Source organism: Peromyscus maniculatus, chromosome 8 (assembly GCF_049852395.1).
Source record: "Peromyscus maniculatus bairdii isolate BWxNUB_F1_BW_parent chromosome 8, HU_Pman_BW_mat_3.1, whole genome shotgun sequence".
NCBI classification, from domain to species: domain Eukaryota; kingdom Metazoa; phylum Chordata; class Mammalia; order Rodentia; family Cricetidae; genus Peromyscus; species Peromyscus maniculatus.
In genome coordinates, this window is record NC_134859.1 from 50,354,364 (window position 1) to 50,367,799 (window position 13,436).

Genomic DNA, 13,436 nt, shown 5'->3' on the forward strand with positions numbered 1-13,436 from the left:
GGGCATTTTAGGACAGTGTCACTTTTTGGTTATTCTCAACAATGCTGCAGTGAACATTTGTGTATGAGTTTGCCTGTTGGGCATCAATGATCTGATCTCTGGATGTGTGGAGTGAAATTGGTGGCTCTTAGGGAAACTGTGTGCACCCACTTAAGGGACGACCAGAGTCCTTCCCAGAGTGGCTGAGTCATTTGTTTTCCCAGAACACCTGAGGTACAATTTCACCATACACATACAGATTGTTATCTGTCTTTTTGACTGTAGCACTTCTGGTGAGTCTCATTATATTTGGGGGGCATTTTGCCTACACTAGCCAACGAACTGAACATTAACAGGTATTGCATTTATATATATAAAACTATATAAAGAATATATAGGAACTACAAAGGAAACAGGTACCATTGTGTGTCCCAAGAGGGACTGCCATGAACTCTGAGGCCATTATCAGTCACTTCTGAATGAATCAGATCACAACAGATTCAACCAATCAGAGCTCAAGAAAGAGGCACATGCAAGAAAGTTGGGCTGTGTACTTATGAGATACCAGAAATTAAAATCTGCTGGTAATTGAAGGGGGATGCGGAAAGCACTTTACCATCAGCATAGATTAGCAATTATTGCTGGACACATAACTATTTTTGAAATGTGGGAAAGAGTGGAATTCCCCAACTTTGGGGATTCACAAAAAAATACAGTTATATACAACACAATAATATAAATGAGCAAGAGAGATGTCACAAGAGGAAAAAGCTGAATTTTAAAGAAGTATTACATTTGATTGGCTTCGATTTTTTTTCAGATGTAATCTCAGTTCTCACTAGCTTTCCTGCCTCAGCTGCTTGGGTGCTGAGAATACAGGTATGCACCACCATGCCCAGCTACCAAGAATGCTTTATGTTCTTCTTTGTGTAGGATCCATAATTCATAGAAAAACATTTAATTATTTTAATACTCAAAGAGCAACAAGCCAATATGCTAACACAATGCAATAAAAATGAATAAAACATGAATGACTGTATTTCATTATTTATAACCTGTGATTACAACTCTCATGTGTAATTATAGTAAGGCACATTAAAACAATGATTGATTATAATATTTTGATTATAAAATAGACAAATAGAGAAATGTTTGACTTTTTTTTATTGACTCCTCCTTTTTTTTATTGACATTTTTTTTAGACAAGGTCTCACTATATAGCCATGCCTGACCTAGAGCTTACTACATAGACCAGTCTGGCTTTGAACTCTCAGCAATCCACCTGCCTCTGCCTCCTATTGTGTAGCAATTTCCTCCAAGATGAAACATCCCATCTTGAATGGAAGCTCAAAAGCCTCAAGATGCTCTAAAGGTGGGTAAAACATTCTATTCTGCAGGGAAGCTCCTTAAGATCAAGAAGTATGCAACTCAAAAGCTCCAGGAAGCCCCTGAAACTGACCAGATCACTAGTCCCCTTCGTCTCCAAGCATATACAAACGGAAAGGATTACACTCTCAGACCATCAGAACAACCTGAAAAAGATAGTCTCTAACCTGTTGAGCTACTTGCAGGTTTTCAGTGCACTCTAAGTTTCCAGCCTTTGGGGGCTGCCATCCATGCCGGTACGGGCTTTGGTAATGTAACTGTCTTTGAGTAATTTCTGTTATGGTAATTAACCCCTCACCTACACTCCTGTAAGTAATCCTGGTAAATTCATTGGCTCACCAATTGGACTTTAATGGTATCCTGCTTTGATCTGTTGTCTGTTTCCTATCTGGGGTGAGTAGATATTTGTTTACATCTCCTCAGGAATAGTATCACACAATAATTCCCAACATCCAGGGCTTCTTTCATTGTTGTTTTGTGGGTTTTGTTCATGACAGGGTGCCTCTATGTAACCTGTGCTGATCTGGATGGAGCTTTTTGGAAATCCTCCTGCTTCAGTCTCTCAGATACTGGGGTCATAGGTATACATCCAGCTTCTCTTAGCTCTTTTAGCATATGAGGTATCTAAAAATACAAGCCCTAGAATTTCAAGGGCAACTCATTTAACTCAACTCAACTCCTATCCAAATTCTTCCCTTTCTCACTATATTCTAATTGTTAGCTAATAGCTAAAAAGACTAACCTGGGATTATTGCTCAAAGAAAGAGTGGTTCCCTAACAAATGTGTGACCATAGGTTCAATTCTCAGCATTGGAAAAAAAATGGGAAAAGAAACAGACCTCATCCTGCAGTTTACATAACACATCTTAATATCAACACAGAACTACACAGTCTTCTGGTTGTAAAGAGTTGAAATTTGGACTGGGGCTGTCCAAATTGGGCATAGTATAGCTCAGTTGGTATAGTGCTTGCCTAGCATGCCCAAAGCCCTAGGTTCAATTCCCAGAACCATGTAATCCAATGTGACAAACACACCTATAATCTCAGCATTAGGCAGGTAGAAGCAGAATCAGAAGTTCAAGGTCACTCTCCTAGATAGTGAGTTTGAGGCCAGTCTGGTTTATTTTAATACCTAGAGATTAGAGGTTCTTAATTTTTCATCCTTCTGAAATCAAAGATTTCTGCTTTGATTAATCTTTCCATATAAACTTTTTACAATCAGTCCAGGTGTTTTCAGACTAGGACTTAAAAAAAAAAAAAAAAAAGGCTAACTTTTAGAAAGGGGAAATTGTAGGCCACTGAGGTGTCTCTGGGTAAAAATGCTTGCTATGGGAGCCTGCTGGCCTGAGTCTGATCCTCAGACCCATGATGAAAGGAGTGACCTGGCTCCTGAGAGCTCTGCCATCCACACTGTTGTTAGGGAATGCAGGCACACACACACACACACACACACAACACACAAAGGCACGCGCGCACACACATACACACACACATACACACAGAGACACTCTCATAAAGACACATACACACAATAAAATTATTTTAAAAAGAGAGAAGGATTATAAGTCATATTAAATGTGAAAAGTAATTTCATCCAGGTTATATAGAAATGGCAATATGGTCAGTTTCATTCTCATGGATTAAGAGAATTGATGAAGTGTCATTCACCAAATAAGACTGAGAAAATATATTTCAGGGGTTAAGAGTAGTAGAATGCTTCTCTAGCAAATCCAGAGCGTTAGTTCTGACCCTTAGCACATGAGTGTACAGAGTTACAGGACTAATTAGCAAAGCCAGAAATAAACTTGAATACTTACAACAATATAATTAAATGGGCTCTCAAATCAGAGAGAGGCATCTGCAAATAGCTAAACTTTAATTCCTATCTCAAACATTAAATCAGGATAAGGTACAGTGGATCTGGAACACAGATCCTCTGAGCCAAACTGTCATCTTCAAGAGTTCTGCTGTGCTTGGTCACAAAAGATCATCAGAGCTTGGCCTATTGTTTATTTACCTTCCTCATGGAAGGAGAGGGTGAGGAGGGTCATGGAACCCTCACCTGAGTATCTATCCATCTCTCCCAGCCAGTTGTATACATAGACTCATATAACTAAATACTTGGTCCTCATTTGATGGAACAGTTTGGGAATGATTAGGAGGTGTGGTCTTGTTGGAGGAGGTATGTTACTGGGGGTGTGCACTGAGGTTTCAAAAGCGCAGGCCTCCCTATCTCTCTCTCTGTGCCTGGTGGTTGTTGTCTCAAGATGTAAGCTCTTAGCTACTGCTCCAGCACCACACCTGTCTGCTGTCATACTGCCCCCCAAGATGGTCATGGACTTACCTTCTCAACATGTAAACCCCCAATAATCTAATTTTTCAATAAGTTGCCCTGGTCATTGTGTTTTGTCACAGGAGTAGAAAAGTAATTAAGACACAGTTTCCTGGTGAACTCTGGTGGAATCATGCCTTGGTTTGTTATTAGGACCTTAATAAGAGAGACAGGCATTGTTTACCTTTCCCCCAGGGAATTTTGGCAACAGAATAAAAGACGTTAACACACACACACACACACACACACACATACACACACACACACACAATAAAAACATGAAATCAATACAAGAAGATCCCATCATTTCTGAGGATAGCACAAAAGTGATAGAAGAGAAAGAAAATGCTTTATGACAAAAGTTATGGTAAACATATGAGAAACCAAACAACTGATAGGGAAAGTATCCTTCAATTTATAACAGATAAAGAGCTAGTTTAACTATTAAAATTTCCTACAGGAGTGGTATAGCACAGGGAAGTGCATTCTTAGCACGTGCAAAGTTTTGGGTTAGAGCCCCAGTACACACACACACACACACACACACACACACACACACACACACACACCAAAACAAAATAAAGGAAGAAAATATAAGGAAGGAGAAAGAAAGAAAAATGAAGAAAACTTTTTCTTTTATTGAAAATCAATTTTTATTATACAATATATTCTGATTACAGTTTCCTTTCCCCTTCCTCCTCCTAGATCCTCCTCACCTCCCATCCAATCCAAATCTACATCCTTCCTGGCTCTCCATAGGAAACAAATAAGAATCTAAGAAATAATAATGATAAAATGAAATATGATCAATCAAAAACAAACACATTGGGTTGTGAAAAAATGACCAAACAAGAAAAAGAGCACAAGACATGTATATAGCTGCAGAGACACATGTGTTTGCACACACAGGCATCCCATAAGGATTCAAACCCAGAGACTATAATATATGTGTAAAGGACCTGTAAGGTAAAAATAATGATAATAATAAAAATGCCCTGACTTAACATTACGAGACAAAGAACCTCCAAAGATGCTGTTGAGTTTGTTTTCTCTTGGCCATCTACTGCTGAGCATGGGGCCTACCCTTCAGAGTGGCTTGATTCCCCAGTGAGACTCCCTTGGAGTCATTTACAAGTGGCTATCAATTAGAGATAGGTTCTCGGGGATAAAATGTGAGTCCACTTCTCCCTTCAGCTCTCGAATACCATCTGGTGTAGACCCCTGCAGGCCCTGTGCATGTTGTCACAGTCGCTGTGACTTCATATGTGTGCCAGCCCCGTTGTCACTAGAAGGCCTTGATTCCTTGGTGTCCACCATCAACGCTGGCTCTTACACTTTTTCTACCTCCTCTTCCACAGAGTTCCCCAATCCCTGAGAGGAGGAATTTGATGGATACCTCCCTTTTGGGGCTCAGGGATCCAAGGTCTCTCACTCCCTGCATATTGTCTGGCTGTGGGTCTCTGTATCTGTTCTCATTTGCTGCAGGAGGAAGCTTATGTGATGATTGCTGAGCAAGGCAGAAATCGATGAGTATAACAGAATGTCATTAGGAGTCATTTTATTGCTACATTCCTGTAGCAGAATAGTAGCATTTGGTTTTCTCCTGGGTTCCTGGCCACGCAAGCATCATTGGGTATGGGGTCCACGTCATGGAATTGGCCTTAACTCAAAGTAGATATTGGTTGGTTACTCCCAGCAGCTTTGTGCCATTATTGCATCAGCGTATCTTGCAGGTGGGTCACTCCTGTAGATTGAAGGTTTTGTAGTGGGGTTGGTATTTACCTTTCTTCTTTGTTACCATGAATAGGGGTGAAGGCTCTAGGTAAGCACCAGCTTGACTTGATTGAGTTCAGTGAGTTGTGTAGGTGTTGTCTTCAGCCATAGGGGCTTACTGTCAGTTTGTGTAGACTTGGCAATAGTCTGGGTTGTTTGGGTGTTCCCATGGGGATCCCATTCCCAGTACTGGAAGTTTCATTTGCTGAAGAGAGGTGTCCAGTTGGGGCTTTGTCTGCCCTCATATATGTATATTATAGTTTCTACTGCACTAAGTTTCCATATGACCCCTCAAATGACCTAAGTTTAAGCGGTTCCCTCCCTATGTTCCCTTCCTCACCCCTCCTCACTTCCCCTCCCTGTCTGATCCTCCCATTCCAGTCCTCCCACTTCCTTATCCATCTATAACTATTTATTCTATTTACCTTCCTAGGGAGGTCCATCCCCACCCCTAGTCCTTTACTCTCTGTCTATCCTCTGTGGTTCTATGGGTTATAACTTTCTTATCATTGGCTTAACAGCTAACATCTACAGATGCGTGAGTACACACCATATTTGTCTTTCTGGGTCTGAGTTACCTCATTCAGGATGGTTTTTTTTTCTAGTTCCATCCATTTACTAGTGAATTTCATGATTTCATTTTTTAAGTGTTTGAGTAATATTCCATGGTAAAATGTACCACATTTTCTTTATCCATTCATACACTGATGGACATCTAGATTCTTTCTAATTTTTGTTTGCTATGAATAGAGCAGCAATGCACATGATTGAACAAGGTCTCTCCAGTAGGACGAAGCATCCTTTGGGTATATACCCAAGAGTGGTATAGTTGGATCTTGAAGTCGATCGAGTCCCATATTTCTGATGAACTGCCACACTGATTTCCATAGTGGCTGTACGAGTTTGCACTCTTACTAGCAATAGATGAGTGTTGGGGAAAAAAACTTAGTCATGCTAAAATGAATTGCAAATTAGAAACACAATGAGATATGATGTTTCAGTGACTGAATAGGCAAATTTTATTAACACAGTATGTTGATGAGGGTGTGGGTAAGTGGCATTCTCAGATATAGCTGATGGGGATATGGAGAGATGGCTCAGTGGTTCAGAGCTGCTCTTCCAGGGGATCCTGGTTTTGTTCCCAGCACCCACATGGTGGCTCACAGCAGTCTTTAACTCAAGTTCCAGGGAATCTGACGACCTCTCCTTGCCTCTGTAGGCACTGCACACATGTGGTGCACAGACATCCATGCAGACACTCATGCACATCATATAAGGATAAGTCTTTTAAAATTATTCATTTGTATTTATGTGTATGTCTATGTCCCCTCTTTTCTGTATGTTTGCCATGTACATGCAGTACCAAGGAGGCCAAAATAGGGCAATGAATTTCCTGTATCTGGGAGTTACAAGAGGTTGTGAGCTGCCAAATGTGGGTTTGGGGAACTGAACCTGTGTCCTCTATAAGAGCAACAAGTGCTCTTAATTGCTGACCCATTTCTTCAGCCCAAATCTGTGTAAGCATTAAAGCATTCATTTCTTGCTGGCTTGTTGGTAACTAGCGTCTTCCAACACTGGGCCTTATATTTGGTACCTTTGATTACACACGTGTCTCCACGGGCAACCCCAAACTCCCTGAATCATCTGTTTAAGCCTTTCTAAAACAGACCCCTTTTGCTGATTAACTTTTCATTTCCTCTCTGTTCTCCTGATACACTACATTCTGAGAAATAGTAGTTTAAAGAAAAGAACCTTGGAATCTGTTAATACCAATCTTCGCCTCTCAGTGTGTTCCCCAGTATTCAGACCTGCATGCTAATTAGCTGTGACAGATAACTCAGTCTTGTCATCTCTCCAGGGGAAGAAAAAGCTTGCTTCTTCTTTGATCCAGGTGACCTTTGGGAGCCACCACATTCTCTGGGAGGCTTCTGTTGGAAGGAGATAAATTCAGTCCAAACAACCAAATCTCAGCCCGGGCAGGCATCCAACCATCCCCAGTACAAGCAGTGGGGACAGATGGGACCTCCCACTGCTCACTGCTAAGAGAGTTTTCAGAGTCCTCATCATCAAGGTGAGGTTGATGTCACAGCAGGACAAAGTCTGGCTATTGGAAGTTGGCAGATCTGCAGGTACAAGGAGTTGGGTACCTTAAAGCGAAGGAAGCACTTTGAAGACACTTAGACTGAACTTTCAAGGAGGTTAGTTAATGAGAGAAATAATCACACACAGGCACAGTGCTGGCCCAGGATGAGCTGGAGGCTCTGCTTCCATCCCCACGCAGCAAGCCTGATGACGATAACAACACCATCAAAAATGAAACAAATAACACAAAGAGGAACCGCCTATAGAGTTCAACAGCTTCGCCAGTCTGAGTGAAGGCTGCCCTTTCTTTAGCATGAACTGAAGTGTAAACATGGTCAACCAATACAAACATCTTAAGAGTTAAGCCTTGCCAGGCAGAGGTGGTGTACACACCTAATCCCAGCACTTTGGAGGCAGAGGCAGGTGAATCTCTGAGTTCGAGGCCAGCCTGATCTACAAAGTGAGTTCCAGGAGAGCCAGGGCTACACAGAGAAACCCTTTCTACCTTTATTAGTTTAGACGGGTATCTGGGGCTAAAACTCTAAGCCCTTTCTTAGAGGTGAGACTAGGACTTGCTAATTTATTTATTTATTTTTCTTTGAGACAGGGTTTTTCTTTGTAGCCTTGGCTGTCCTGGAACTCACTTTGTAGACCAGACTGACCTTGAATTCAGAGATCTGCCTCTGCCTCCCAAGTGCTTGGATTAAAGGCATGTGCCACCACACCCAGCTAGGACTTGATAATTTGTAAGAACAATTAATTAGTCCCAGCACTCTGAATTCTGAGTCGGGAGGACTTGGAGAAGTGCAGGGCAGCCAGACTGTGCAGCACAACTCTGTTCCAACAAACAAACAAACAATCAACCCAACCCCCCAAAACCTGTCCCCTCTGATTACAACAAAATAATAGTCTCAGATGTGTTAGGACCCTAAAAAAGACAGAAATAACATGATGTAAGTGAAAAGGAGCTTATCATAGAAGCCTGTTACCTGACAGTAGGCACCCAGCTGTCTAGGCACCAGTCATCTTTCTGGTGGGTTTCAACCTGGAGGCCTTTTTTTTTTTTTTTCTTTTTCTTTTTCAGTAGAACAGGGCATATTGCAATGTGCGTAACCCAACTCATCTAGCTGAGATTTTTATGGTATTTATGGTCATTATGAATCTCACCTTGGGGTATCATGTTAAAACACCATGACAAAACGTGTGGTAAAGTCATATTTATGCTCAGTTGTAGTGGGAGCTGTTTGAGCCATGCCCCGAAGCACCGCCCCTAGTGAGGTAGCAGGTAGCTGTTACACTTGCCTATGACCTTGAGGTCCATGTCCCTGGGGCGTGGCCGCTGGGCGTCCCTTAAGACCTGGGATGCACATATGCTGTCTCTCTTCGCTACCTCATGGTTTTGGATGCTGGTACAGATCAGGACCAGGGAGAGCTCACCAGGGCCCTTCTAGGATCCTGTAACAAATTCCTTTATTCTGTCTTGTGAGTTAACTCCCCCAAATAAATTTCTTTGATCATTAAGCAGATTCTGTGGATTGCTAGCGATATAATCCCATTACTCAGTTCTAGTTCGTATTATCATTCTCTAAGATAAGATAATGATGTTATTATCATTATTTCCCTTCCTAAAACAGATGCCTTAAAGGCATTCTATGAATTACCTCTTGGTTTTACAGTGAACTAGGTATTGTTCTCAGAATTTGACGTCCATTTTCTCACTTGATTCTTGCAATAATCGTGAGAGGAAGATGATTGGTTCATTCTCATGTTACTAATGAAAGCATGGAACCAATCAAGATAGCTGAGTGTTACACCATTGTAGTGTGGGGCTTAAGCAAGAGGATGGCTATGAGTTCTAGGTCAAAGTGAGTAAAATTCTATTTAAAAAGACAAACAAAAGAAATGGTGGTATGATGGGTGGAGGGTCTTGGAATCATTGGGGGCATGATTTTGGTTAAAAAATTGTTTTAGATGTTTGTGTATGAGTGTTTTTTTTTTCTGTATGTATATCTGCATAACATGTGCATGCTTGGTGCCCTCAGGGGTCAGAAGAGGACAGTGGATCCTCTAGAACCAGAGTTACCTTCCTCTGTGAGCCACCATAGATTGGTGGGAATTGAACATCAGTCCTCTGGAAGAGCAGTAAGTCCTCTTAACCACTAAGCCATTTATCCAGCCCCCGAGAGGGAATGATTTTGAATAGAATAGTGGACCCTGACCATATGTTTCTTTTGTTTCCTTGCCATAAGTAGTGGTTTTATTCTCTACACACTCTTTCATGATGTGCTAACTTGTCACAGGCTCCAAAGCTACAAGGCCAAACCACTATGGACTAAAACCAACCAAACTATAAACCAAATATTTCTTTCCTTTGTAAGTTAATTGCCTTGGGTATTTATTACATTACCAGAAAACTCACTAACACTGCAAATAATCATATTTGTCTTTTGAAGATTGAGGTACTAGCTTTAATGTTTGTGTGTGTGTGTGTGTGTGTGTGTGTGTGTGTGTGTGTGTACAAGTGTGTGCATTTGTGTTTGTGCATGCCTTTGAGGGTGCCCTCAGAGCACAGAAGTATCAGATCCCCTGAGCTGGAGTCACAGGCCCTTGGGAGGCATCCAACATTGGTGCTAGGACATGAATTCTGGCATTCTTCAAGAGCAGTATGTGTTCTTGACCACAGAGCATCTCTCCAGCTCCCATGGATGGGCTAAAACTGTGGTATTGTCCTCCAGATCAGTGACCACAGAGCTGCATTAAAACATCCAGTTGCAGGCTCTGCCTCTGAGAGACTCCAATTTGGAGGGAGGCATAAATGATGTGATTTTGACCTGCCCCCACTGTATGCTGCATGGCCAGAATGGCGTTAGAACAGACCTCTGTATCTTTTGTTCAAGCACTTTCAATCTGTTAAAATATTCTGAAGTTAAATTAGTCATTATCTTGTCTCTTGTGCTTATATATACAATGAAATATGCAAAAAAGGGTGGGGAAGAGGTAAAAATGAAAAAGAATACTTGAAAATACTTGTTACTTATTAAATAAAGTTCTCATTAAAATGCAATGGACACTGAATTTGAACAAATACTGTTTTACTATTCGGAGACATGGAGACTTTTATGGTCTCCTTCTAAGTTTATTTTTCATAGTTTTAACCATTGTCAAAATAAAAAGCCAAAACACACCTCACAAAAACTCCAAATGGATAAATTACATTATTGGCCACATATTTATTTTTTAGTATCATCTGTGGCCATTAATTTCCATAGTCTCACATGTGAGTCAGTAGCTCTTGCATCATCATGTAGTTTTCATTTTTAATAATTTTAACCAATAGTCTCCCAATGAAAAGCACTAAAATTTTTCCTGTGGAATAATTTATATGTTGATTCTTGCCCATTAGGACTCAAATAGAGGCTGCCGAACATTTTTTAATTAGATTTAATAACGTTTCATAAAGTACTTGATAGAGTGCTGTATGACTGCTAACTGCTAAAAAGGGTTTTTTCATGTTCTAGAGCTATACACCTATATACATGCACCACAATATGCATACATATGATCTTTACATATACTTTACATAGATTATCTGTATGTAAAACAACTATATAATTTGTATATTTATCTATATATGCACACACATATGCATCATGTACATATTTTGCTGGTTTCTTGTTCATATCTGATTCAGTTAGCATTGCCATTGATTCTTCTATATGTGTAAAGGACTTGATGTATGGATGTACTTCAGGGTCTGGGGATAGAGCTCCATTGGTAGAGTGCTTAACTCTTAACTAAGCATGTTCTAAATCCTAGGCTGCAAGCTGGCCACTCAGTGGGTAATGATGCCTGAGTTTGATCTTGGGAACTACATGATGGGTGGAGAGAACTGACTCCTTAAAGTTGCCTTCTAACCTCCATACACAAAGACCTTGTTGGCACAGGTATGTAGCACCAATTCTAATTGGTCTTAATAAAAACCCAGAGCCAGATATCAGGGTAAATGCTGGAAGACCAGAAACAAAGGAACAAGCCACAGCCACCCCTCACCTCACCAACTCCTCAAAAAAGGATTGAGTTCCAGTCTCCTTCCACCTTATCTGCCTCCCTCCGCCCAGCCATATTACTTCCTGTTTCAACCTCTCTAGTGCTAGGATTAAAGGCATGTGTGCCTCCCAATTACTGGGAGCAAAGGCATGAGACCCCAAGTGCTGGGATTAAAGGTGTGTGCCACCACTACCTGGCCTCTATGGCTAACTAGTTGCTGGCTTTGCCCTCTGATCTTCAGGCAAGCTTTATTTGTTAGAGCATACACAAATTATCACCACACAGGTACACACAATACATAAATAAATTATTTAAATTATTTAAATATATTAATTAATCAGTCAATCAATATTTTGCATTTCAGCTTCGGTACTGCACAAAACTGTAATCCTATCGGTTGGAGGTAGAGGCAGGGGAGTCAGAAGTGAGTTCAAGACTAGCCTGGGCTACAACAACAAAATAGGAAATGTAGCTCTGCCATGTTTACATGTATTATAACTCACATCATTAAACTGGCATTACTCTGCAGGGAACTTTTTTAATTAGATGTGCATTTTACTAGGGTTTAGTTAAAACCAAGTTATATAATTCACAAACCTGTTGAACTCAAAAAATGTCAACTTGTCTGTCTCAATAGGTTTAGAACAAGCAAAAATATTGTTGTTTTTGAGACAGGATCCCATGTAGCCCAGGCTGGCCTTGAACTCACTTGCTCCATGAGAAGGATCTCCCCTTTCATCATAATGTTTCCCAAGTTCGCTCAACACAGGAGCCAACTGAGTCCATTATATTTGGTCCCAGGGAAGCCAGATTGCCTGCATTCTAGAAATGCACTCCGTCTCCTAGAAGTACTTTCCTTCTCCCTTGGCAAATGCTCATTTGTAGGAACTATTTGTTGGTGTGATCCAGGGCTCAGACCTCATACCTCTTTATTTTCACTCATTGTCTCAGGGCTTAGACATTTGTTATTTCCTATGCCTGGAAAACTTCCCCTGCACACAAGACTTGCTTCTTAACTTCGGGTCTGAATTCAAGGTTGTTTTATCTGTTAGTCCTTCCCTAATCATCCTACATAAACTGCAACCCAACTCTACTACCATTCATCTTACCTAATTAATTTTCTCCACTTATCATTACTCAACCTTCTTATTACCTGTGCATTTATTCATTGTTCAGCTTTCTTCACAAAATAGTCTTGTGCTAGAGCATTGCATGTATAGTTCACTGCTATAATAGTCTTGTAAATGCCAGAGCATTGCGTGTATAGTTCGCTGCTATATCCTTAGCTAATGGTATAGCATTGGGCACAGACGAGGCAGCTGGGAAAAATTTATGAAGTAAATGAAAATGGATGGTATTTTTTTCTATTACTTCCTCAGCTAAGTTAGACATCTTTTTATTTTTAAAATGTGTTTTGGTTGGTCTGCTCAAAAGTGCCATGCTTCTTCCCAATTGCCAGCTTAAAAAATTAAATTGCTAAAAGGATATTTTTATTAGAACTGTCAAATTGAGGTTTGTGGACTCCAAGGCTGCCTCTCTTCGCTCCCTGAATTTCAGTACAAAATGTTTCCCGTGGGAAAAAGTCTCAGCGCCCATCAGATTTTCGTAGGTGCATTGCGCAATTGAAAGTTTTGAGTTACTCTGATCTTCCTTGAATATTGTTCAACTAAAGCCCAACGCGTTTAACAGGAACCTTATCAAGGTCTCAACCAAGCCACCCGATCTTGAAAGCGAAGTTCCTCGGAATAAAAATAAATAAATAAATAAAATAAAAAATAATCCGCAGGGCGGGTCTCCCCCTAAACGTCTGATCAGTCATTCCAACCCAACTATCCTC